The sequence below is a fragment of the Rattus norvegicus genome, chromosome 4, assembly GCF_021556685.1.
Source record: "Rattus norvegicus strain SHRSP/BbbUtx chromosome 4, alternate assembly SHRSP_T2T, whole genome shotgun sequence".
In the NCBI taxonomy this organism is placed as follows: domain Eukaryota; kingdom Metazoa; phylum Chordata; class Mammalia; order Rodentia; family Muridae; genus Rattus; species Rattus norvegicus.
The window spans coordinates 175,076,388-175,101,183 of record NC_141537.1 but is presented as its reverse complement, the minus strand read 5'-3'; positions in this window follow the sequence as shown (position 1 = coordinate 175,101,183).

Genomic DNA, 24,796 nt, shown 5'->3' with positions numbered 1-24,796 from the left:
TTCCATTTCTAAAGCATCTTCTTTTCGTCTCTTTTTAGCCCCTTCAGGTCCCTTTTTCTCCTTTTCCTTCCCATGTGGGGAAGGATGCTGTGCTGTGCTCAAGGTCAGGCTCAGGGCATGTTAGAAATTGTAACCCGGTGCTTGCATTAATCAAGTAGTATTGGAGGAGGCTGGCGAGATGGTTCAGTGGTTAAGTGCACTCTTGGCCCTTACAGAGGACCCCGGTTCAGTTTCTAGCACCTGCATGGTAGCTCACAATCACCTGTAATTCCGGGTTTAGAGGATCAGACTCCCTCTGCAGGCCACTTTGAATATTGCACCTATGTTGTGCACTTACTCTCAGGCAAAATACACAGACATACAGATACACACAAAACACACACACACACACACACACACACACACACACACAGGATCTGGAGAGACGATTCATCAGTTAAGAGCATACACTGGTCTTGCAGAGGATCAGAGCTTGGTTCCTGATGCCCATGTTAGGTAACTCACAGCTATCCATTACTCCTACATCCCCCTCTGACATTCAGGAGCACAGTACTTCCTCATGCGCACACCCTCTGTATAAACTCACAATTTAAAAACAACGAAACACATCTCTTTAAAAAGGCAGCACGTAGCAGGTCGCTGTGTGGCGGAGGATTTCATTGATCACTGTCATTTCATATGGAAGGAGTCTCGGGTTTGGTGACCTCTGGCAGTCAGACCAAGGTCAAGAGTGTCCGTCCTTTGGACTCAGAAGTGCAAGCCTCTAAGAACGTTTGCCTCACTTACTGCTGCTGAGCTTCCTTGGCCCCCACTGCATCTGCTGCCATAAGCCATTACCCAGCATGCACTGGGATAGCATATTTCATCTTCTGGTTCTTTTGTTGTTGTTGTCTTACTGGCCGACATTCATTTCTGTTACGGTTCATCTAGTCAGGTCTGGCTGATCTCTCAGGCCTGTCAAGATCTTTTAAGCTCATGATACTGGCGTACCATCACTCAGTGTTATAAGCTTTGACCTACCTGCAAATGAAACGCACGCATCTATTTCCTGTCTCCTTTCAAATCACTGGTACAATCACCATGAAAACAGAAGGCAAAGCCCACAGAAGGTGACGTCATTTCATTAATCAGCATCCCAAAGAAATGCTTTCCAGATCACTGTGAACCCTTCCTACTGGGTAGCCTTCCATCTCTCTCTGTCATTTTCTTGGAGGTATTAAACAATGTTGGGCCACTTAGCCTTGATGAAGTCTAGATACATAATACCTACTCTATTATTACCCTCTCGGGCCAGACTTGGGAGCTCTGTCAAAAAGAATCTTCAGCTTTCAACTAAATTGAACGTGTCATATTGTGTTTGCTGAAATATTTCCTTTCACAAGAGGCAGAGTCTTAGTACATGCTTTTATTTACAGCCGGCTACTTGAAACAGAAGTCGAAGACGGGCTGAGTGTACCTGTCTTTGAACAAGACCTTTGCATTTGCTTTACTAAACAAATGTTATATAATTGGTGTAATTACTGTGAAGACAGGACAGAAGGCAGAATCCATAGAAGGATAGAAGTGACATCATTTCATTCATTAGCATCCTCGAGAAATATTTTATTGTTGTGTCAGGCAGAGGTAAGGATCTTGGATCACTAGTAAGTGCTGTGGACTCATTATGCACACACACACACACACACACAATGAATCTATAGTGCTTATTGGTATATAACTGAGCTTTATAATATGTGTATATACATATATTTTATGGTATATACAGAACGAGCAGTATAGTGTATTATATATTTATAATATATATTTATATATTATCTATATTATATAGCTCATTCTCTTAGCAGATTAGAGCAAAAGCTCCTACTAAATTTCAAAATGAACATATTTGTAAGAATGTATGTTGTGGTTTCTCCTTATCTCTAGATGAGGACTTGAAATAGTAACCTTGAGGTAGTTAACAGGACCACAAACTTTTATAAATGCAACAAACTTATAAAGAATATTTAATCTGTGAGTCTGTGTGATTCTATTTCCTCTCTCACTCCTTCTCTTCCTTTCTACCTCCGTCCATGTCTTTGTGTAAGTTCTCACTATGTATCCAAGGCTGGCCTGGGGCTCATGGCAGTCTACCTCCCTCAGGCTCTATTGTCTTTGGATTACAGTCAGGCACTACCGTGTCTGACTTAGATTACATTTTCATTAGAATGAGAATGTTAACCATATTTCCTTTTTGTGAAGACTATGGTGACAGGGCTTCTGTCATTTAGTTCATTATAAGCAGCTATGTAGATGAACAGACAAGAGACTGGGAGCACAGCTCAGTGACAGAGGATTTGCCCAGCATGCTTAGGGCTCTAAGTTCCAGCTTCAGCAACTGGAAAAAAAGTCATTTATTATAAAAAGTGAGAGGGAAAGAAGAGACTTGGAAATCTGAAGATTCTATGGTATTGAAAATACTGGACATATTCATGGAAATAAATTCATCAAACAATTCACATAATTTTCACGAGTTTTTGTCTTTGTACCAAAAAGGCAGGGAGTACAGGCATGAATTGTAATAAATCAGTTCAGAAAAAGACCAGACAAGAATCTCTAGATCATTTGGAAGAACATAAATGTATTCAACTTTTAAATCTGTCAAGGTGACTTTTTATAGAGTAGTCTTCTTGCTGGCCCAGAGATGCCAGGATCAAAAACTCAGAAAGAAGAGGTTGGAGACTAAGCAACAACAGCAACAATAACAACATCAGTAACAACATCAACACCATCAACATCAGCAACAACATCAATATCATCAACATCATCATCAACAACATCAACACCATCAACATCAACACCAACACAATCAACATCAGCAACAAAATCAATATCATCAACATCAACATCAACAACATCAACACCATGAACATCAACAATAACAACATCAATATCAACAACAACATCAACACCAACACCATCAACATCAACACCAACACCATCAACATCAACAACATCAACAACATCAACACCAACACCATCAACATCAGCAACAACATCAACAAGATCAACACCATCAACATCAAAACCATCAACATCAACAACAACAACATCAACACCAACACCATCAACATCAACAACATCAACACCATCAACATCAGCAACAACATCAACAACATCAACAACAGCATCAACATCATCAACAACATCAACACCAACACCATCAACATCAACACCAACACCATCAACAACAATAACAACATCAACAACAACAACATCAACATCAACAACAACATCAATACCATCAAATCAACAACAACATCAACACCATCAACATCAGCAACAACATCAACAACAACATCAACATCATCAACAACATCAACAACAACACCATCAACATCAACACCAACACCATCAACAACAACAACATCAATATCAACAACAACATCAACAACATCAACAACAACGTCAATACCATCAACATCAACAACAGCAACAACATCATCAACATCAACATCATCATCAACATCATCAACAACATCAACAACTACACCAGCAACAGCAACAGCAACAACAACAACAGCAACAACATGGAACATTCATCTCAACATTGTTTCCAGTGTCTATGATGATGCTTTCTCTTTGATGCCATCATTGAGAAACATTACTCAAACCTTGGAAGTAAGCAGGGTGGGGAACAGCCAATGGTACATTCATTGTCACACTGAGGCATGATGGATCACTAACCCAGGGGTATTTGATTCAGGACAATGAGTCTGCATCTGACTTAGCTATTTTCTAGAAGCCCAGATCCATGCTAACTTGAAGGTTTCTGTTCAAAGGGAGGAGATAAGAGATAAAGAGAAGACCAATGTTTATAGTTTTATTAACCTTCAGGACAGCAATCAGATTTGTATCTGAGCTAGCAATCTTGTTTGTGTTCTTATAGTTCCATCTATCCAAATGCTTTACAAAGGTAATGTCCTCAGGGTGGCCTCGGAAACAGCTTTACAGTCCTGCTGGGTCTCCGCTGACGAGGCAACACATTTTTGACAGTATTTCTGTGGGAGACATATTTAATTTTTTGAAAACTATACTTGGTTGCTGCAGATAAAAGATCAGCAGAAGACTTTAAGGGTTATACTCTTGAGATCTGAAATAGCTAGAAAACTCCAGATACATCTAAGCCATTTCCCTAGAATCTAATGGGTTGCCCTATCTGACTTATTACAATTAGATACAGTGATATGAGATTGTCATTTTCGAAAGTCAAATAATTGAATTTTGGAAATTTCACATGGTTTAGCTTGATGATTATTTGCAATCTGAGAAGGAAATTTGATTCCCAAAAATCACTTTGTAATTGGTTAATAGCAGGAAGAAACTAATTCTTGTGTGATTTCTGATGTGAGAGAGCTATTATCATCTTGCAATTTGTTCTTCTAATTGGCACCATAGAAGTTTCTCATAATACGAAGAGGGATGAATGCTCACATGAAGGAAACACAGCGTTCGGATGCCCAGATAGAATCTTTATAGTAATGAAACAAACAGTCTATGCTAATCTGATCAAAGTGAAATTGTCACTGCTGTGAAGAAAGTTCAGCTGGAAGGATGTTTAGCTTTTGAGGACAAAGAGTGGATGGCCTGTTCTCATGGTAGGAACAAAGCTGGGCCACTTGTTTGAGTTTGTTACTGTGATTCATGGGTCACATCACATGCTGGGAAACACAATTCAGTATAGGAGTATTTGGATGGCTTTGCTCGTCGACTTGCCTCACATCTATTTGAAAGATTTAAAACCTCGAAATAAAAGAAGCAGGATGGAAATATCGGATGGGTTGCGTCTTGTTCATTTGTAGGGATGGGTATTGATCCCAACAGCCATTTTGTAGATGGTTTAGAATGAGCCGCCCCACATGATGATAAAGCTTAACATAAATTTTTATTATCAAACTCTATTCCTTTTCCAAAGTAGCACTTTGTCCTTGGATTATCTTCCAGCCCTTCCTTTATCTAAGGATATTAAGTGGTCCATTTTTGTCCGTTAAGTGCATGCTAAAAGAACATTTAAAAGTCTTTCAGTACTGGAGGTATTGCGGAAACAAGCACAGGAAAGCTAATTCCCACCCCCCTAGCCCCCACCCCAACACACACACTTTGGACAGCATCTGATGCGTGCTTTGCAGTGCGAGTATGCCTTACTCAAACGTTTCTCCCATCTTGATCTCCATTGACAATTACCAGTTCACAATATCTCTGTGAAGGGAATCAGAAGAGCAGGCTAGACCAAAGGAGGTATGACATGTAAAGTCCTTTCTGAAGGATACAGGGTCATTAGCATAATTATTTGCGTCCTTCTGGTGACTTCTGTAGGGTAGTGTCTTTGCTTACCAAAACTGTCTTTCCTTTTTCATTTGGCAATGACTCATCGTGAGTGTTGACAGTAGTTAGAGCACGGAAGGGTGAGAACCTGGGGCCCGTGGACATCCTTACTTCAATCATGAATTCAAAGCAGAAGAATCTCGTTCTTGTACATTTCAGGCTCTAGTGTGGCGAGAGCTTCATGTTTTTTGACTGAGATCTTGCAGTGACAACTGCAGTAGGAACTACATGAAATTGGTGACACATGTATGAAAACACAGTTATGCAATGGGCAGTGCTTTTGGTGAATAGATGCATCCTGTCTAGCTTAGCTACTTAGAGTCAATATTTACAGAACTCATTTTCTAGAATGATACATCTGAAGTGCTGAACATAGATGCATATGAAAAAATTGCTCCTTAGAGAACTGGAGAATATATTGTATGTATAAAATCATAGAGGATATGCACCCATGAGTGAACGTGTATACTTGTGCACACACATACATGTGTACACATGTATGTACATTGAAGTACTAGGAATTTTTGGTGTTTTGTAATATTCTGATATGTATTATTTTCAGCTATTAGATCAACCTGTATCTTCATTTAATATACTCTTTAAGGGAATATTATATCAATGGGTTACTTAAGAAGTTAGCTATTGGGGCTGGCAAGATGGCTCAATGGGTAAAGGTGTTTGTTACCAAGCCCAATAAGTGGAGTTTGATCCCTGGGACCCATACAGTAGAAAGAGAGAACTGTGGGGATGTTGTCATCTGACATCCCCATACATGCTGTGGTATAAATGCACATGCATTAATACATGTGCACACATACAACAAATGTAAAAAAAGAAAACCCAAGAAATTAGGGGGTTGGGGAGATGGCTCAGTGGTAAAGAATACGTGTTGCTCTTGCAGACCACCTGGGTTTGGTTCCCAACAGGTGTATGGGCAGCTCACGACCACCTGTAACCCCAGCTCCAGGGTATCAATGCCCTTCTCCAGCTTCCGCAGCTACCTGCACACACATGACTCACACACTCACATGCTCACACACGTACAAACACGTACAAATAAAAATAAAATTTTAAAATAAGTGACGTGCATGAGTCTATCTCAGAGAGAGTTTCTATATACGGCCACATTATGTTTTGATATTATACATCTTTAGGGTATTGATTGACAGTGGTAGAACACAAACGATCCTTTTAGATGCCACATCAGTGCCAACCGGAATCCAATAACTTCTAAAGTGGCTTGAAATGGGTCAGGCTGATCTTTCTCGTTTGTCATTTGCCCTGTAGGAAGAAATCCATCTATTGTTATTGTGAAGTTTAACCACTACGGTCCCTTACATTCCATTTGAAGTGTCTTTCCTACAGTAAATGTTCATGTGTTACAAGAATAAAAGAAAGCCACAGCACAATCACATATCAAACCACGATAGCCCAGCATGTGTTTGTTATTTATAAGCAGAAACTAAGCTCGCCTCAGAAAACACAAAGGAAGAGAAAACACCCATGGGTCTGAAACTTTGTAGCTACTGTAGTTGTTTTTTGAAATCCAGGATTTGTGACTAGGGACTAAAAGAGACATTTAGCTGAATTAAATAGACTTAGAACTTTCCTCCTTTTTTTAATTTTGGTTTTTGAAGACAGGGTTCTGTGTGTGGCCCTGACTATTTTGGACTTGTTCTGTAGACCAGGCTAGCCTTGAACTCAGAGATCTACCTGTCTATGTCACCCAGGTGTTAGGATTAAAGGCATGTACCGCCACCACCTGGCTTTTTCTTCTGTTTTAAAAAATCAATTTGTTCTTTGAAAATTTCATATCTGTATACAACACATCTTGATTATCCGTCTCTCCTTCTCCTCCCAGGACCCTCTGTTACACCTCCCTTCCAAGTTCATATCTTCCTTTTATACAGATTAAATAATTACTTTTAACCCACCGAGTCCATCTAGTGTTTTCCAATGTACACAGATGTGGAGTTGTCTCCTGGAGCATAAGGACCTTATCAGTGGCCACATTCTTAAAGAGAACAACTCTCCCTCCCTCCGTAGCCAGCAGTCATGGAAACATGATGGGCAACTGAAACAAAGATTCAAAGACAAAGAAAGAAAAACTCGGCCAACCAACTCCTCCAGGCTTGCAAGTCCCAGCACAGAGTCAACATCACAAACCTAACGTGTCTCACCACAAACCGCTTATCCCATAACAATGGCGCATACCGACCTGGGGTAACTGCCAGAAAAAGAATTCAAAGAGCAGAAGACGTGGACACACTGCAGGAGAAAATAAAACCAAAGGGAAGAAGGAGACAAGGAACCCAATACAAGATAAGAAAACAGAATTCAATAAATAGCATCACAGAGAAAAGGCCAAACAGAATAAAAAGGGGAGGTCTCCATAGGGCGTGTTTTATTTTACTAATCTTTATTAATTATAATTTAACTCAGTTTGTTTTTAGTGTGTGCATGTGTGCGTGCGTGTGTGTGTGTGTGTGTGTGTGTGTGTGTGTGTGTGTGTGTATGTTCATGCCATAGTGTGTACAGGGAGATTAGGCAACTATTTGCAGAAGCCAGTTCTCTCTTTCCACCATGGACTGAATTCAGGCCAGAATTGGTGGCAAGCATCTTTAGTCACTGAACTATCTTTCTGGCTATACACGGGCATCATTTAACAAAGCATCCCAAAAGATGGGCTGGGCTACTTGAGTGTGTGTATGCGAGTATACTGAAAAGGAGCGAGAAGCCCCTAGAGTGAAGAACGACAAGGAGCCCAGTGAGCTGGCGTTGGGAGCTAACTGTGAAGAGAAAAAAATGATGATTTAACTATGCTAATCCTGAGATGGTGTATTCTTTATAGGATCCACCTTGTGAACTCAAAGGCAAGGTACAGAATGGATGAGGTCTTTACTATATGGACATCTGACTGAAGCTCTGCTATGTGAACTACAGTAAAGTGATAGAGGTTAAAAAAGAGAGAGAAGTTATAGAGAATACCCAATATTTGAACAAGATTTTTAGATATTCAGTATTGGGGATGGGCTAAGTGCTAAGTAGTAGAGAGCTTGGCTAATGAGTGTGGGGATCTGAGTTTGACTCCCTCCCCAGCATGGAAAAACAAGACTAGAAGGCCTACAACCCTATGAAAAGGCATTCTGGGTAGAGAGGCGGTCAGAGAAGTTACGGCATTAGCAGCTCTTGCAGAAGAGCCAGAGTCTGTTCTCAGTATCCACTAGCTCACGACGGTCTGGTACTTTGGTTCCAGTATATCTGATGCTGTCATCCGGTCTCACAGACATCACACATGAGTGTGGATATGGACAAGTAGGCAGGCAAGTCGCTCATATGACAAGTAGGCAGGCAAGTCACTCATATGCATAAAAACAAACAAATCTTTTTTAAAAATGAAGACCGTAAAATGACTTTCTCCAGAAATAAAAGTGAAGCTCGCCGCCATCCTTACATCCATTAAGACTCACCACGTCTTAACGGAGGAGCTAAAGGGAGTTTTCAGGTCAGAACGGAAAGGTACAAAAGGAGAGGCAGCGTGAGGCGGCACACATCTCCTCACTGAAGACCGCAGTGACACACCACAGAAGGTAGTGGTGCGTGAATGTCAGCACCTAAGGCCGCTGAACGGGGAGGAAGGGACAACGGAATCAAGACACGGCGATAGAGATTTGTTAACAGAACGCAATCAGAAAGAAGTGAAATCTAACTTTCATTCCGTACTTGAAAGACTATACAGTTACAGTTACCAGCCCGACGATAAACATTAATAAAACCACCAAAAAAAAAGTGTAGTCGATAAAGAACAGATAAAAAGAAAAGGTCAAACTCCACCCTATAAAACGTCACAGAAGGCTGACGGGAAGAGGTGGAAGAACTTCAAACAGGAAACAAGAAAACGCTAATACTCTCTACCTATTGTCGTTACTTTCAATACATGTGGACCAAACGCTCCTGTCAAAAGCTGCAGAATCGGTGAGTGGATGAAAAAAACAGTGCACAAGTAAAAGGTGCCCAAGCTTGGACGTAAGAATGCTCACCGGCTAAGGGAGAGACGACTGCTGCTGTGCTCTGAGTGAGAAATCTCCCCTAGGGGCTCATACGTTTGCACGCCTGGTCCCCAGTTGGTGGCGCTGTTTAGGGAGGCTATGGACTTGCTAGGAGGTTGGGTCTTGTTGGAGGAAGTACATTGCTGGGCGTGGGCTTTGAGGGATTATAGCCTGGCTTCACTTCCTGTTCTCTCTCTGTCTCTCTGTCTCTGTCTCTCTGTCCCCCTGCTCCCTGCCCCCGCTTCTTGTGTGCAAATGAAATGTAATCTTAGTGCATCCTGCTCATTCCCACACCCTCCCACCCCCCAACCCGGGCTATATCTTCCTGCCACGATGGTAAACTCTATTTCTTTGGAACTGGACGCCGAAATAAACTGTTTCTTAGGTTGCTTTTGGCCATGGCATTTTATCACAGCAACAGAAGAGTAGGTAAAGCAGATGGAAATATATATTCTGTGAAACAGAAGGCAGGGCTGGCTAAATTTAGATGAAATACACAGTCAGAGATTGTCACCAACGCCAATGAAGGTATTATGTAATGATAAAAGTTCTATCCAACAGGAAGTGGTTATTCTTATGGATCTAATATTCTGAATCTAATTATTATGAACCTAATATCAGGTTACCTACGTATACGAAGCAAATGCTGACAGGAGGAAGTGAATGGCAATGTAATAGCAGGAGACACTGACACCATACTATCTGTAATAGACAGATCATCTAGACAGAAAATCAATAAGGAAAAACGAGGGCTGGCCCACATAGTAGACTAAAGGAACATGGCACCCTGTGATAGCACAATCCGTATTCTACACTCACACAGACATGTTCTGGGATAGATCACATGCCCCGTCACTAAACAAGTCTGCCCTACTTTCAGAGGAGTGAAGTCACTTCAAGGATGCTTGCCCTGTTATTTATGGGTTATTTGTGTGTTTGTGTGTATCTGTGTATGCATGTATGTATTTCTGTGTCTGTGTGTCCACAAGTGAGAATGCCATCTGTGAGTGGACAACCATAAAGGCTGGCAGAGGCTGTGTATGTGTGTGTGTGTGTGTGTGTGTGTGTGTGTGTATGTGTGTGTCTACCTGTGTGTGTGTGTGTGTGTGTCTACATGCCAGGATGTCATCTGTGAATGGATGCCTGCAGAGATCGGAAGACATTATTGTAACTCTGGAGCTGGAGTTCTAAGTGGTTGTGAGGAATCTGAGGTGGATTGGGAATCAAACTTAGGCTCTCTGCAAGAACAGCAAGGGCTCCTAACCACTGAGCCCTAACCACCAAGCTCTCTACTCTCCACCCTTCTATATTATGACCCCTCTAGCTATTAAGGAACCAACTTTTATTAAAGAATCAAGCCGTGTATGCATTTTTCTTTCCTAAGCCAGAAGGAGGCTTTACTTTCATGAAGGTATTTTGCATGTTCATAAAAACGCTTCTGTAACTGCCGTTGGTCTCCTGTGGTCTGTTCTGCACACAGCCAGGCTGAGAGTGACTACTGCTTTCCGGCTTCCCATCAAAGCCGTGGGGGCCTTTTTCTCGTCTCCAGATTTGCCCATTAGTTCCCCAGCTTAGCCAGCAAATAGACTTAGAAGGGCTGTGAGTAACTGAAGGATTTTAGTTACTGCTTCGGGGAACTAAACTGCTGCTCCGTGGTTCATCTCGGAAGGCGGAAACATTTCTGATCCACCTAACTTCATGGTTTAATCTCAGCACTTGGGACTGAATTCAGACCAGGGCAAGGGAGTAGCTAGTGCCACAGACACTTACAACATGGGTCCCTAACAGCAAAAATTCTTCGAATCACCCTAAATAGATCCAGAAAGATGAAAAAATTAATGTTATGACTTCTAAACAGCCTGTTCATAACCAGTAGAAGGAAGTTCATCTGTCAGTTTCTTTGTGTTAGAGAGGAGTCTGGTCCAGTTATAGGGAGAGGTAGCTTGCTGTTTTTTGTTTGTTTGTTTTTTGTTTTGTTTTGTTTTGTTTTTTTGCAGAGGAGGGGGACATCTACCAGCGCTATAGAAGGGATCATGGATTGGATTGTGCCTTGTCTGACGGTTCTAACAGGGATACAAAATGGAAAGTGTGCGACACGCGCCGGAATCCATCTTCATTTTGTTTACAGCATGGAGGCATGGGCTGTCCAGTCAGCCGGTTTTATTTGCAAGCTTTTAATGAATGGGCTTATGAGAGGAACAAAGAGAGATTGCTTGTCCCGAGTCTTATCGTCCTTACTCTGTGTCTTTAAGACAACCGCCCGTGTTCGGTAATTTCTGCTCATCTCAGTCCTCGTGCTTATCAGCTCCCCATCATTAATTCAGCTCCCGCATGGGCCAGTTGACTTTGTTCAGTCCCGTGGCCGCAGGTTGACTGTGGACTGTCATCTTGCAAATGGGCGCCATTGATCACCACAGACCGAAGCAGAGATTGCAAAGGAACAAGCACAGATCTGTCACCACACCATGGAAGGAACTCAACTCGAGCCTCCCATGCCAAATTAGTTTCAGCTTCTGTACGTACAAACGGACACAATCTCCTCTGTTGATGCTGGGGACACAGGTTTGTTATGTACCTTTAATTCTTTGTATGTATATATATGTGCACATATGTGTTTCCCTTGTGTAGAGACACATGTGTGTATAGGTGTGCATGCATGTGGAGGCCAGAGGACAACCCCAAGCATCCACCCATCACATTTTTTTCAGACACAATGTTGTGTTGGCGTAGAACTCACCCCGCCTGTCTCTCTGTTCTTAACACTGGGCTGCTGTGAGAGGGAACTCAGGTTTCAGCAAATGTCTCCATCCCCAGTTCAGACACAGACCATGCAACCGCAGACTGTTTTCCAAAGATCCCCTCCCCCACTCTTGTGGAAAGGATGGTTGGGCATGGAGGGTTGGAAGTCTGGGCAACTTCTGTCCTCATTGTGGAGAGGAGTCAGATCCTGGATTATGCTTGCAAGTGCTTCTTGGTTCTTGCTGAGTGGGACAAAAAAGTGGACTCCGTGGTGGTGACTCGGTGACCTCTAATGACCCTGTCAATCAGGCTCTTTCTGTCCGGATGCAAATGAGGCAGAAATCTGAGTCTCTCTCACTTCCCTGACTGTTTTTTAGGAAAGGCACACTTTGCGTTTTCTAAGCCATGGAGGAAACATTGAAATATAGATTTTTCAGTCAGACCTCTGAAATCATAACTTTTGCAAACAAGTCTCAGGAGAAGACATTCTCTGTCAGGAAAAGAGCGATGTTTGATAGGCTTGAAAAGCCATGTAACGAAGATGCCATTCCCAGAACAAGGCTGGGAGGGAAGACAAGGAGAGAGGTGTGTAGAGGGGTAGTGGCAAGGTGTCGTTGTCTCGGGCTTCTGGTGACATTTCCACTTTTTAAGGCTAACCATTAGTATTCTTGTGACACTTCCATGTCCTTAAAAACACACATTTATTTGTGTGTGTGGGAGGTATTTGTATGTCATGGTGCATGTATAGGGACAGAGGACAACCTGTGAGAGTCAGCTTTCTCCTTCCACTGTGTGGGCCATGGGGATTGAACTCAGATCTTTAGATTCGATGGCAAGAAGTCTGTGCTCCTTGAACCATATCCTAGACCTCTACTTGAAGGTTTTTAAAAAATAAAAAGAAAATAAACTTATTTCTTTACTTTCTAGGAAAGTGAGGTAAATATCATCACAAGGGATCTGATGAACTCAATTACTCTAGGTGAGAAAAGAGAACCAGGCCAAGGTCTTAGAGTTTAACCAGTGGAAGACCAGAACTCAGAGAAAGAGGTAGACTGATGGATGCACTGAGAGAGAGTATTTTGGAATAAAATAAAAATTTATCTAAACCATAGGAAACACACATACACTTTGCTATCTATCTTCCCACAAAACCTTCAATTACACACACACACACAATACCTATGAACACATGCATATTTTTATATATACACTAGATATACACACATACACCATGCAACACTCTCTTTCTCTGTCACATACATACATGCTACATACATGCACACATATACACACACTAGGCATACACATACATAAACATACACACATACATACATAGATACACATATACATACACACATACACAATACACTGTTCACTTGCTCTCTTTCTCTTATACATATATACACACATGCACACTACACACATGCACACATGCATACACACTAGACATACACACATACACATATACACACATACACACATATTCTTACACACATATACACCATGCACATGTTCTCTCTCTCTCTTTCTCTCTCTCCCAAACACACACACACACACACACACACACACACACACACACACACACACACACACATTTACTTTAACTGCTGGCCTTGAAAGCACAGAAATCCTCCTGCATTCTACAGGGCTGAGCCACCAAGCTCGATGGTAACATCTTTTCTGTATGTGGATAGTGTGTTAGAGAGCTGGCTCTATGATTGTATGATTGGATGCCTCTATGTCCTAATGCACCAAGTCCAGCTTCCAGATAAGTATAAAATAAAATGAATAAAACTCTGCAGAGATCCAGCCAATACTAGCTGTGGCTAGTGGGTTTTTGTCAGCGATACCCAACGAGGACTGTTAGAGAACTAAGCAGATACAACATCTGTGTTCATACCCGTCATTTGTCTTGGGAGATTCCTCAAGGGCTGTCCACCTTGTTTTATTTCTTTTAAAGATTAAAATCCTTTTTAGTTATGTGCTCACACACATGTCTGTGTAGAGGTTTCTGCATAGGAGTTCAGGTTCTCAGAGGCCAGAGGCACTGGGTCTCCTGCAGATGGAGTTATAGATGGTGGCAAGCTGCCCAGAGTGGTTGCTGGGCGCTGAACTCAGATCCTCTGGTCCTCTGTAGAAGCAGTTAAAATTCTTTATTCCAGCGTCCATATTGGGCTTTTAAAATTTTACTTTTATTTGATGTTCATTGGTGTTTTGCCTGCACTCATGTCTGTGTGAGGCTGTCAGAAGTTCTGGGAGTTAAAGACAGGTATGAGCTGCCATGTGGTTGCAGGAAATTGAACCCTGGTCCTCTAGGCGAGCAGTCAGGACTCTTAACCTCTGACCCATCTCTCTAGCACAGTCTCCCCCACTGGTTTTTGATTCATTCAGCATTTCTCACTGGGGCCGAGGCTTACTGTGCTGTGGTATTAGAAAAGCAGCAGAAATGGTTCCCTCCAGTTCCCACGCCATGTGTGCAGATCTAGCTGTTTCTCTGTAAGCTACTTTCACACACTGTCCCCTTGGCGGGTTGTTACCATGCCTGACACACACGTCACGTTCTGCGGGCTGTGCTAGTGTGGCCCCACGCCACGCTAACACCAAGCATTCTATAGCCTAGCACAGTTTCCTGTCATGGACTCTGCTCACACTCCCAACAACCCAGTAAAATCATGACTCAACAAACTGTAACCCATCAACCAGATTTATATGTTAGATGCTCAGTGTACAATACATCCACACAATTAACTTACAACCAGTTGATAAGGATGTAAACCGCCCACCTAGATGAGATAAATTTGTCTATAGAAATCCACCCCTTAAGATAACAACCTGTATCCATGTAGAGATACACATCGAGGATTGTTTACGTCCACCTCCATGTTGCTTCTCTCTTTGTGTTCCTCCCTCCCCTTCTAAAACCTCTGTTCCCACCTCCCTTTCTTTTCATCCAAGGACAGACCATGTTTTGTCTTGTGTCTGCCTTCGCCTGCATAAGGACATCGACCTACACTTTACCCTTTCTGTCTAATTAAAAAAAAAAACTTTTCTCTCAAATATAAGCTTAGCACAACTATTATCATTTTGTAATTAAAAGCATAAAATATACCTAACACCCAGTCCAACATTTATCAGTTAAACAGAATATTTAGTTATCTATTCCAGTTTAAGAAAGGCTTAAAATCTGTTATATCCTGGCTAGCTTGTATATTATCGGATAACTATCTAATTAAATATGTATTTTCAAAGCTAAACAGTCCAAATAGGCTATGAGTCCATAATCAGTCTTCAACCCTGTCAGAAATCTGAGAATGACAAAATATCTATAAACTCAGGAAGTGGAACTTGGCTTCCAGAACTGAGAGGTTGTAGAGACAAATCCCCACTAGCACAGTCCTATGTTAGCAACGTGTGAGCACAAGTCTTCAGTCTTCTGGCCCAGGATAAACTCACAGACCCTTGAAATGCAGAAATCTTGGAAGGCTGATAATTCTGGCTCGGCACAGATTATCAGTTGACTATTCTGCATAATGTGTCCGTTTTTGGACACTGTTAGTCTGTAGATGAAAAAGGCAGTTTCTGCCCAGTGGCTGCCTAGCCACAAAGTATTACCTCACCTGGAGGTAGAAATGTTCAATTTCTTCGTTAAATCCACCAAAGTGGAACTGTTAGGAGCAGACACGTCTCAACAAAAGGCAAATAACTTTAAATGCCATATTTTGTGAATTTCTGATGATTTTGAAAACCATCTCTATATATGAGGTAATCTGGACTGTTGTCCGTTAACTATTCTCAGCTATTTCTGATGAGAATATTTGAAAAACACTCTAATGGTGAATTAGGGTCCATGATTTTATTATTTAGCCCCCAATTCCTATGTTTAATCAACTCCGAAGTTTGTAATGACATCAACAGAAGGACTGGGTCCAAATCTTGTACTTTTAAATTTTTTAACAAATAAGTTCTATACCAAAGTAAAGACATGATTTTATCTCAGTTACCAAATGAGATTATGGCTGTACAACTCAATTTGGCTAATTCCTCCTTGTTAAATTATGACTATTTCTAACTTCCTCATTAAAAACAACCTCAGAATAACCACTTTCAGCTCCCCAAAAGTCCAGGGAATCGGGGCGACGACTCTTCAGTAACTTCTTCAAGCTCTACGTGGGAGTTTAGAAATCCTTGAGGGACGATAGGGAAAATGGAGCGAATGCTGTAGCCTGATGTGTCTGTCTTGACAAGACCCAGCTGGAAGTCCTTGAGATCAGGAATCCAAGCAGGCACATTCTGCAAAATGTAATTCTCAAGGCAAAAGTTTTAGCATCATCAAGATAACCTTTCGTTTGATTCTCTCGAATCTAGTTTTTCAGGCGGTCTCCCTCTATTAGATCTGATCCATAAAACTCTGGAAAGGTGTCCAGAACCTAATCACCCTTTTTAAAAACACAAAGACAAAACCTTTCTCCCAAAATACCGTGTTCTTTAGTCTGTAATCAGAAAAGCTTGTGTCTTGTACTCTCTCCCAGAGGAATAATATAACAAGACTCAAAATCACACCCATTATGAACGTTAAAACAATTTTTAAAAAGAAATAAGCCAAACAATAGCGTATGAGTCTGTTTAGGCTTTTCTAGTCTGTCATATCAGGAAATTAACCCAGAATTCCCGTGGAGCCCATGTTAAGAGAACCTGAGCTTCCTGTTGTGGTAAATATCAAAAATAACCACAAACTCTCGCTAGCTGGCATCGTCAAGCCATATGGCCTTTAGCAGGACATTCATAAAACAATTTGATCAGCTTTTTATTAATACCAATACCAATAAGTAAGCAGCTTGTCAAACCAGGATTTTAACCCAAAATTCCTGTGGAGCCCATGTTAGAAAGAATATGAGTATCCTGTAAGAGTTATTAGAACATTATATCTTTATGCCATCTATCTGTTAGGCTCTCTACTTGGAGCTTTAGACCTCCACTAACTAGCAACTTCTATAATATGTGTCTGTTATGCACTCTGCCCGGTGCTACAGACTTTTATTTTTAATAACCTTAGTAACTTGTAAATATCACCACTCTCTACTTGGAGCCAGTGACTAATTTTCCCTGTCTTAGTTCCGAACTGTGGGTGAAAAATCCCCAAGTCATTCCGATAAACTCTGTACTCTCTTCCTCTTACTATAAAAACAAACTTAATCACTTTGTAATAACACCTGTCATTGAGAAGCAGGCAGCCTGTCTAACTAGGATTTTAATCCAACATTCCCGTGGAGCCAACATTAGAAAGAATATGAGAATCCTGTAAGACTTAATAGAGCATTAATTTTTTCTACTATCTTTAAGCAAGATTACACCAAGCCTAAATTAAATCATTTTCCAAACAACTTTTGTTACAGAAGCAAGCAGCTTCTAATCTCTAACTCTCTGAGCTGCCAGTCTTATCACAGCAGGGGACCTACAGCCTGCAAGCCTGCTTGTGTTTCTTTTGTTTAAGGTTCCAGCCCTTGAAACGGCCATGTAACACAACATGGCGCTAGCCCCCTCTTACTTAGGAAATAAACTTTCTCTCTAACTCTTAGGCCGATGATCTTAACTTACTAGTAGATCCTTGCCCAACACGTTGGTTCACCACCTGTTGTAGTATTAGAAAAGTGGCAGAAATGGTTCCCATGAGTTTCGATTCCATGCACACAGGTCTGCACTCTCTAGTTGTTTCTCTGTCAGTCTCTTTCACACACTGTCCCCTTGGCGGGTTGTTACCACGCCTGATACACACACATCGTCTTCTGCCGGGCCACGTTAGCCTGGCCCCACACCGCACTAACCCCCAGCATTCAATAGCCTAGCATGGCTTCCTGTCACTGGCTCTGCTCACACTCCCAAGAAACCAGTTAAGTCATGACTCAACAAATTGGAACCCAACAACCAAATTTATATGTTAGATGCTCAATGTGCAAACATCCACACAATGAAGTGACAACCAATTGATAAGGATATAAACCGCCCACCTAAATGAGATAAATTTGCCTGTAGAAATCCATCCCTAAGAAACATTCATAAGAACTTGTATCTATGTTGAGAAGCATGGCTAGGATCATTTATGTCTGCCTCCGTGTTGCCTCTCCCTTTCTGCTCCTCCCTCCCCTTCTAAAACCTCTGTTCCTGCCTCCCTTTGTTCTCGTCCAATGAGAGGCCCCATTTTTATCTGTGTCTGCCTTCACCTGCATAAGGACATCAACCTACATGACTGACTCCCTTAGTATTTCTGGCCAGCTGACCCCAAGGACCCTCCTGTCTCTGCCTCCCCAGTGGTGACATTAAAACGCTTTTGACCTAGGTGTTGGGAATCAAATTATTTCCCCATACCTGTGGGGCAAGCACTTTACTGACTGAGTTACCTCCCCACCCTCCCTCTCTGCTTTCCCAGGATGGATTCAAATGTTTGTTCTCTGTATCACCTCATACTTATACTTGAGACACCAGGTAGAGATTTGAAAGAAAAAACTAACAACGCCTGCACTCTCAACTTTATATACCAGTCGTCTTCATCGTCCTGCCACTCAGATTATGATGCATGGTCCATTTCCCTTCACAGCAGCCACACTTTATTGATATCCCTTGTTACATGTGTAAGAAGCCCGTAGGTTATGTATTGGCTGGAGTGCACAGTGTTCTGATTAATGAGCATCTTCAAAGTGACAAGTGATAAACGGTTGAGGTTCAGGGGATGGAGAGACAGCCTTGAAGCATATGTGGGCGTCTTCATTGGTTAGTTTCTTCAGAAGAATCCTCTCTGAGATGAGCTCTCCCATCCTCCAAGTAACTAGACTTTGGGCTAGCCGTCCCTTCCTTCTCTTTCCAAATTGCTGCTCTGCTTTGGTGAGATAAAGGTGAGAGTTTGTGCATGGCTCTTGACAACCATAGCAAGCTTTAGACCGCAGCGTATTGCAGTTTTCGTATTTTGCATTGAAGATAAAAAAAAAGCCAAATTTACAGTTTTCTAAAATAAGCACAAAACTGTTGCAGTAAAAAGAAAAAAAAATTAGCGCAGTTAATTTCCAGTTCCCGCGCATTCTCACTCCGCGCAGGGTCACGTGCTCCGCTGTCTCTTTGCCAGCTGCTGTCTCATACTGTTCCCTGGTGGGTTGTTACCGTGCCTGACACACGCATTGAGTTCCAAGGGTCGTTCCAGTGTGGCACCACGCCACACTAGCCCCAGGCATTCGATAGCCCATCACGGCTTCCAGAACCGGGAACTTTGGTCACATCGCCTGTAGCCCGGTAAAAACTAAACTCTAGAAAGTTGTAATTTATCAATCAGATTTATATGTTAAATTCTCAGTCCACAATTCATCCACACAGTAAATTCACTGCCAATTAATAAAGATATAAACCGCCCACATAGAGATAAAATTGACTTGGTCTGTATCATCCTGCTCCGTCGTCTCCATCTTGATTTTCCTGCTTCTCCTCTCTCCTTCCTAGATGTTTTCCCCCACCTACCCTTTCTTCTCATCAAATGATAGGCTTCGCCTTATCCCGGACTCGCCTTACTGCATAATGACATCATCTTACACAAAACTGTAGAGTTGCAATTCCAAGAAACTCCCTCCCATAACATTTTTTTGCATGTGCAAATATGTGTTCAGATGGGGTGTGTGTGTGTGTGTGTGTGTGTGTGTGTGTGTGTGCGCGCGCGTGCACACGTGAAGGTCAGAGGTAAGTCTCAAACATCTTTTCTCAGGCCTTGTCCACCTAGATTTTGAAAACTTTGCTCTTACTGGGATCTGGAGTTTGCTGATTGGCTAGTTGGCTCCTCCAGGGAGCCTCAGGGATCCGCCTCTTTTCAATTCAAAGTCCTGGGTTTGTGGGTGTACAATACCGCGGTTAGGTTTTTCTGCCGGCTGTAGGGATCGAACTCAAGTCCTTGTATGTACAAGGCAGCTGCTTTACTCACTAACCCTGAAGCATCAATTAAGGAGGTGATGTCAGAGGACGCAGTTGTTTGAGAACTACTTTCCTATCATCACACTGCCTTTGTTTTTATTCCTTCTTGGGGGAGGAGGGAGACCTTTCCCCAGGACCCCCGTGTGGTGTGCATTTGCAATGGAATGGTCCCCGGGAGCAGCCCTCTTCTTTACTTCATTAAGATTCTTTCACTTCAAACCATTTCTTCAAATCCATCTCTGGAATAGGAAACCAGAGAGCACTGTAAGTATGTCTTTGAGAGTTAATTTCGTGTCTCTCCTGGGAACTGAAACTCGGCCGCTGACTCTTGCTCCTTAAGTGCTCCCCGAGGCAAGGCAGGATTCAGTCCACGAGCCGGAGGTGTGTACTGGGAACAACGGGCTGTTGGAGATGCCAATCAGCAAGCATTAAGCAGCTCATGTTTTTAAAAATGAACTCGGAATCGGAAGCTATCATCCCTCCGTCCGTCACCTGCTGGGTTCATTCACCCTTCAGAAGCAAGGACAGCTCAAAGATTGTTACTTCAGATTTTACTCGACAGGCTGGAGCTTGTTTTTAATAAATATGTTTTTTTCCTTTTCTGAATTAGAAGAAAGAGTGGATTCTGGAGTATAGTGTGGAGGGATAAATTATAGATAATATGAAGCTAAAATCACAGTTCTGTCGGGCTCCTTGAGGCTGTGTCTCATGCCAAGGCAATTACGTAGTCAGTTCATTTAGAAAGGTCACATCAATGACTGGCTGGATATATAAAATGCTATAAATATCTGGGCTGTTTGAGCATGCAATTTGGCCAAATAAACTCTAGAGATGTGTAGGCAGAGGCAGCGGCGAGGAGCTTGGTGACCAATTACTTTGATTTTTTTTCAGGAACTTTTATGCAAACTGGTTTCTAAATTTTGCCTCTTAAGAACAGCATTGACTCGGTTGTTAATCATTTTTTTTTAAACAGACACTGACTATTTCTGATAAATGGGATGAATTCAAAGGCCTGCAGACTTCTTCTAATCTGCGCTTGTGAATGCCATCAGTTCTGCTGTCTGATACATAGTTCGACCAACGGTTCACCAAGGAAGAGCAGACTCAGTTGGATGGGAAGCAATGAGGATTGTCCTCCATTGACTTTTCTTTGTCTGGATGGAGTGATTTGGCCCCATAATAGCCCTGCTTCATTCATTTTAGGGTGCCTGAGGCCTCAATGTAGTACCCACCTGTTCTCTGCGTGTTTTCCACCAGTAGTTTTTTTTTTATTCTTTTTGTGACTATCATAAATTTATAAGTCTTTCTTATACTTTACTTAATTTTTCATATAGAATTCTTGTAAATGCAGAAAATTCAGGAAATATGAAGGAAACTCTGCAATTCTGCCTTCGGATGTAAATGATGCCAACCGTTTTACCTCTTCCTTCCCTTCTGATTATGTCTGTTTCTCCTTTCCCATCCTCTCCATCATAATGGATCAACTTGTAGACAAAGTGGAAAACTCTCTGTATAATTCATTGGTAAATGCACAACAAAATCTCTATGTCGCACAAAAATGTGCCCCCATATTTACAATGTAGCTGCTGATTCCCATAGCTACTTCTGTAGAGCGCCTTCCCAGAGTTTGCCGTGTGAGATAAAGAGGTGTGGGGACTGTACTAAAATGGCTGCTTTGGAGAAAGCGTCTTGTCTTGGCTTTGACATGTGCTCTATGCAGAGAGCTTCTGGAAGGACATGGAAGGAGTGTTTATTTTTACCCTTTCCAGTTCCAGCCCAGGAAAGAGGTCACATGGTAACTGCACTTGGAACTACATCTCCCTGAGTCAGCCAAATTCAGGCAGTCAGAAGTCCCTCAGGTTATCAAGCCTCCATGCCTCTCCTGGAAAACACAGACAGCCGCCTTGTCTAGCCAATAGACAAAAGCCACTCCCGCTTTTCCTTAACAGAAAGTGAGCAGCCATATTGACTTTGACTAAAGCTAACACTGTCTTAGACTGAGTTTCTGGAAAAGGTTTCAGAGGGAATTTTTTTTTTGAAGAACAAGTTCACCAGAGACTGCCTCCTCAGGACAAGACCAGGAGCAAGTAGGAAGGCAAAAGCAGGATGAGGGAAGGGGAGACCACCTCAGCTAATGTCACAAGTTCTGGGCCTGGGATGGCTGTTCAGAGTTGATCCAAATTACGGCTGGTAGCCAGGCAGTTTGCATCAGCCAGACAATGGATATAGGGCACCCTCAGTGGGAGGATGCACTCAGAGAAGGTGGGACCCCATGGCCGAGGACACTGACTCTGGCAGGATGGAGTTCTGAGGTGTGAGTGGCCACACTCTTAGCTCAGTGTGGCACCCTTACCTGACCTGCTAAGACTCCCTTGCTCATGACAGTACGTTCTAAAACAGACTTTCTAGGATCCAAGATCTTTAAATCATCTCCTGGGTTCACTTAGAAGATGAGGTTAGTGGGAACAAATCACACCCCACTGCTACGGCTGATGGTCTCAGGGACGGCAACTAGTACTTACATTTCTCTCTGCTACCAAAGCCCGATTATTTTAAATCTGAGCTCGTGACTCTAAGGGGGACTCTACACTCTTGCCAGTGGGGCGCCTCAGACCCTGGCCATCATGTTTTTATTCATGCTTTTGTCTATTTACTCTAAGCTGTCGGGGGCTTTGGAAGGGGCTCAAGTGAGTAAAGCCCGTGCCCTGCAAGCATGAGGCTGATTTCCAACAGCCACACAACAAACACGGAAACATGTCCCTGTAACACCAGCTCAGGTGAGAGGGAAGATGGGAGAACCCTGGGGACTCACTTGCCAACAAGTCCACATGAAAGTATAACCCCCAGGTTCAGAGAAAGACTCTGCCCCCCAAAATAATGTGGAGATCTATAGAGGAAGACATCTGGTATCTTCTGATTGTACATGCAACTGAGATGCACGTATGTGCATGACGTAAATGCCACACGCATGTGCACACACAGACACAGACACACACACACATACAGACACACATACACACACGTACAGACATGTTCACACACACACACATACACACACACACACACACACACACACACACACCCATGCATGCACACACATTCTCAATTGACATGATCTAAGAGACAGTCCACTGTGGATGAACTTTTCCTATCCAAATACAAACAAACAGGTGCTCCCTCTTAAAGCTCATGGTTAGTTACTCCATGGTGCGGGAAACACTTTCCTTGGCACCTATCCCTTGGGATGCAGAGTCTGGGTTGCTTGGTAGATACACATGTCCTCTTCAGATCTGGCTTCTATACTAGCAGGGTCTGGCCTGGTAGGGAGGGTGCACACACCTTCTCCAAGCGGTCCATGGTAGGGATGGTAGGCAGAGTTATGTGTGCCGCCATGTTTTTAGTGCCCCATATTTGTATAGAGACTCAGCCATGTGTGCTGGCTGCTCTAGTGCAGGTGCTGTGCTCTCAGTAATCCTGTCCTGTCCTCACAGCTATCTTCTAGCCGTATCCTCAGCTGTGCCTTCAGAGATGGCTCAGCTGCTCCATCAACCTGCTAGCTTTCAGTGATGTGGTTTGTGGTGAAGCGATCGTGATTCTCAGGACATGTGCCTAGGGTTGGTAACCCCGACAAGCACCCACTGTCCCTCAATACCCCAGTTATACAGACAAGTCATAAGGAAAAGCAGAGAGAGGTGACTTCATCCTTGTGGCTACACAGGGAAGATGGACAAGTATGGAGGTCTACTGACTCCAAGCTAAGCTGTCAGGATTCTGATCATAAGAGTTGGGTTGAAAAGAAGGGAAGAGGTGGGCGCAGCTAACCAGTCCTTGTCGAACGTGACCCTGATTATCTCTTCTTCATGTCTATGTTGTAAAGTGTTAGAACCATGTGAAAGCTCTTCCCGGAACACAAGTTCCTCCTCTGGCTGTCAGGGCTTCAATCTTTCCTAACTGCTGCCATGAGCTTCCCGAAGGGAAATCCTCATCTCCGTGGAGTCCATTATAGCTGAAGGAATAAGCATGGGCGTCTCCCTGTAGAATAGCATCTCTTCTGCAAGGACAGCAGTAACCCAGCAAGAGATCCCACTGCTGTAGCTCCTTACTAGAATGCCGTTCTATAAAATGTATCTCAACACGGGGAGCAGTAAGAAGGGGTTGTGCCCAGGGACCAGGAACTGCAAGTCTTTGTGGAGTAGGACTGTCTGAGAGCTTCCAGGAAGGGAAGGGATCCTGTGCTGGAATATGCACCGATTCTGGCCAGCTAGTGTGGCTACATGTTTGAGAGGTGAACAGTTCAGAGAGATCAATTTGCCACCAAATAGTTGTCAGGGGTCTTCTTTGGAAAGGCGGTTCCAAAGGTGCCCCAGGGAGAGGATGAGACATCTCCCTTCACCTAGAGTAGTTTAGCTTTGTCTTGTCAAGAGAATTGAGTGTCTCAGCGCTGAAGGGTGTGTTCAGTGGCTGCTGTGCCGTTTGCTACACATTTGGTTTTTCTAAGTGGTTTACAAAGGGGAAAGGGAGGAGAGGGGTTATTGGACACAAAATCTGTAAATACCTTATGAAATCCAAGCCAGTGTAAAAGAGGCAGGAAGGTGGCAGGCACCAGAGAGTTTAGGGGGAGTGACATGGGCCATCAGTCATCCTGCTTGGAATTTCCCATTCTCAGAATCTGATTTCCTGGGATGGGAAGAGTCTCTTGGCCC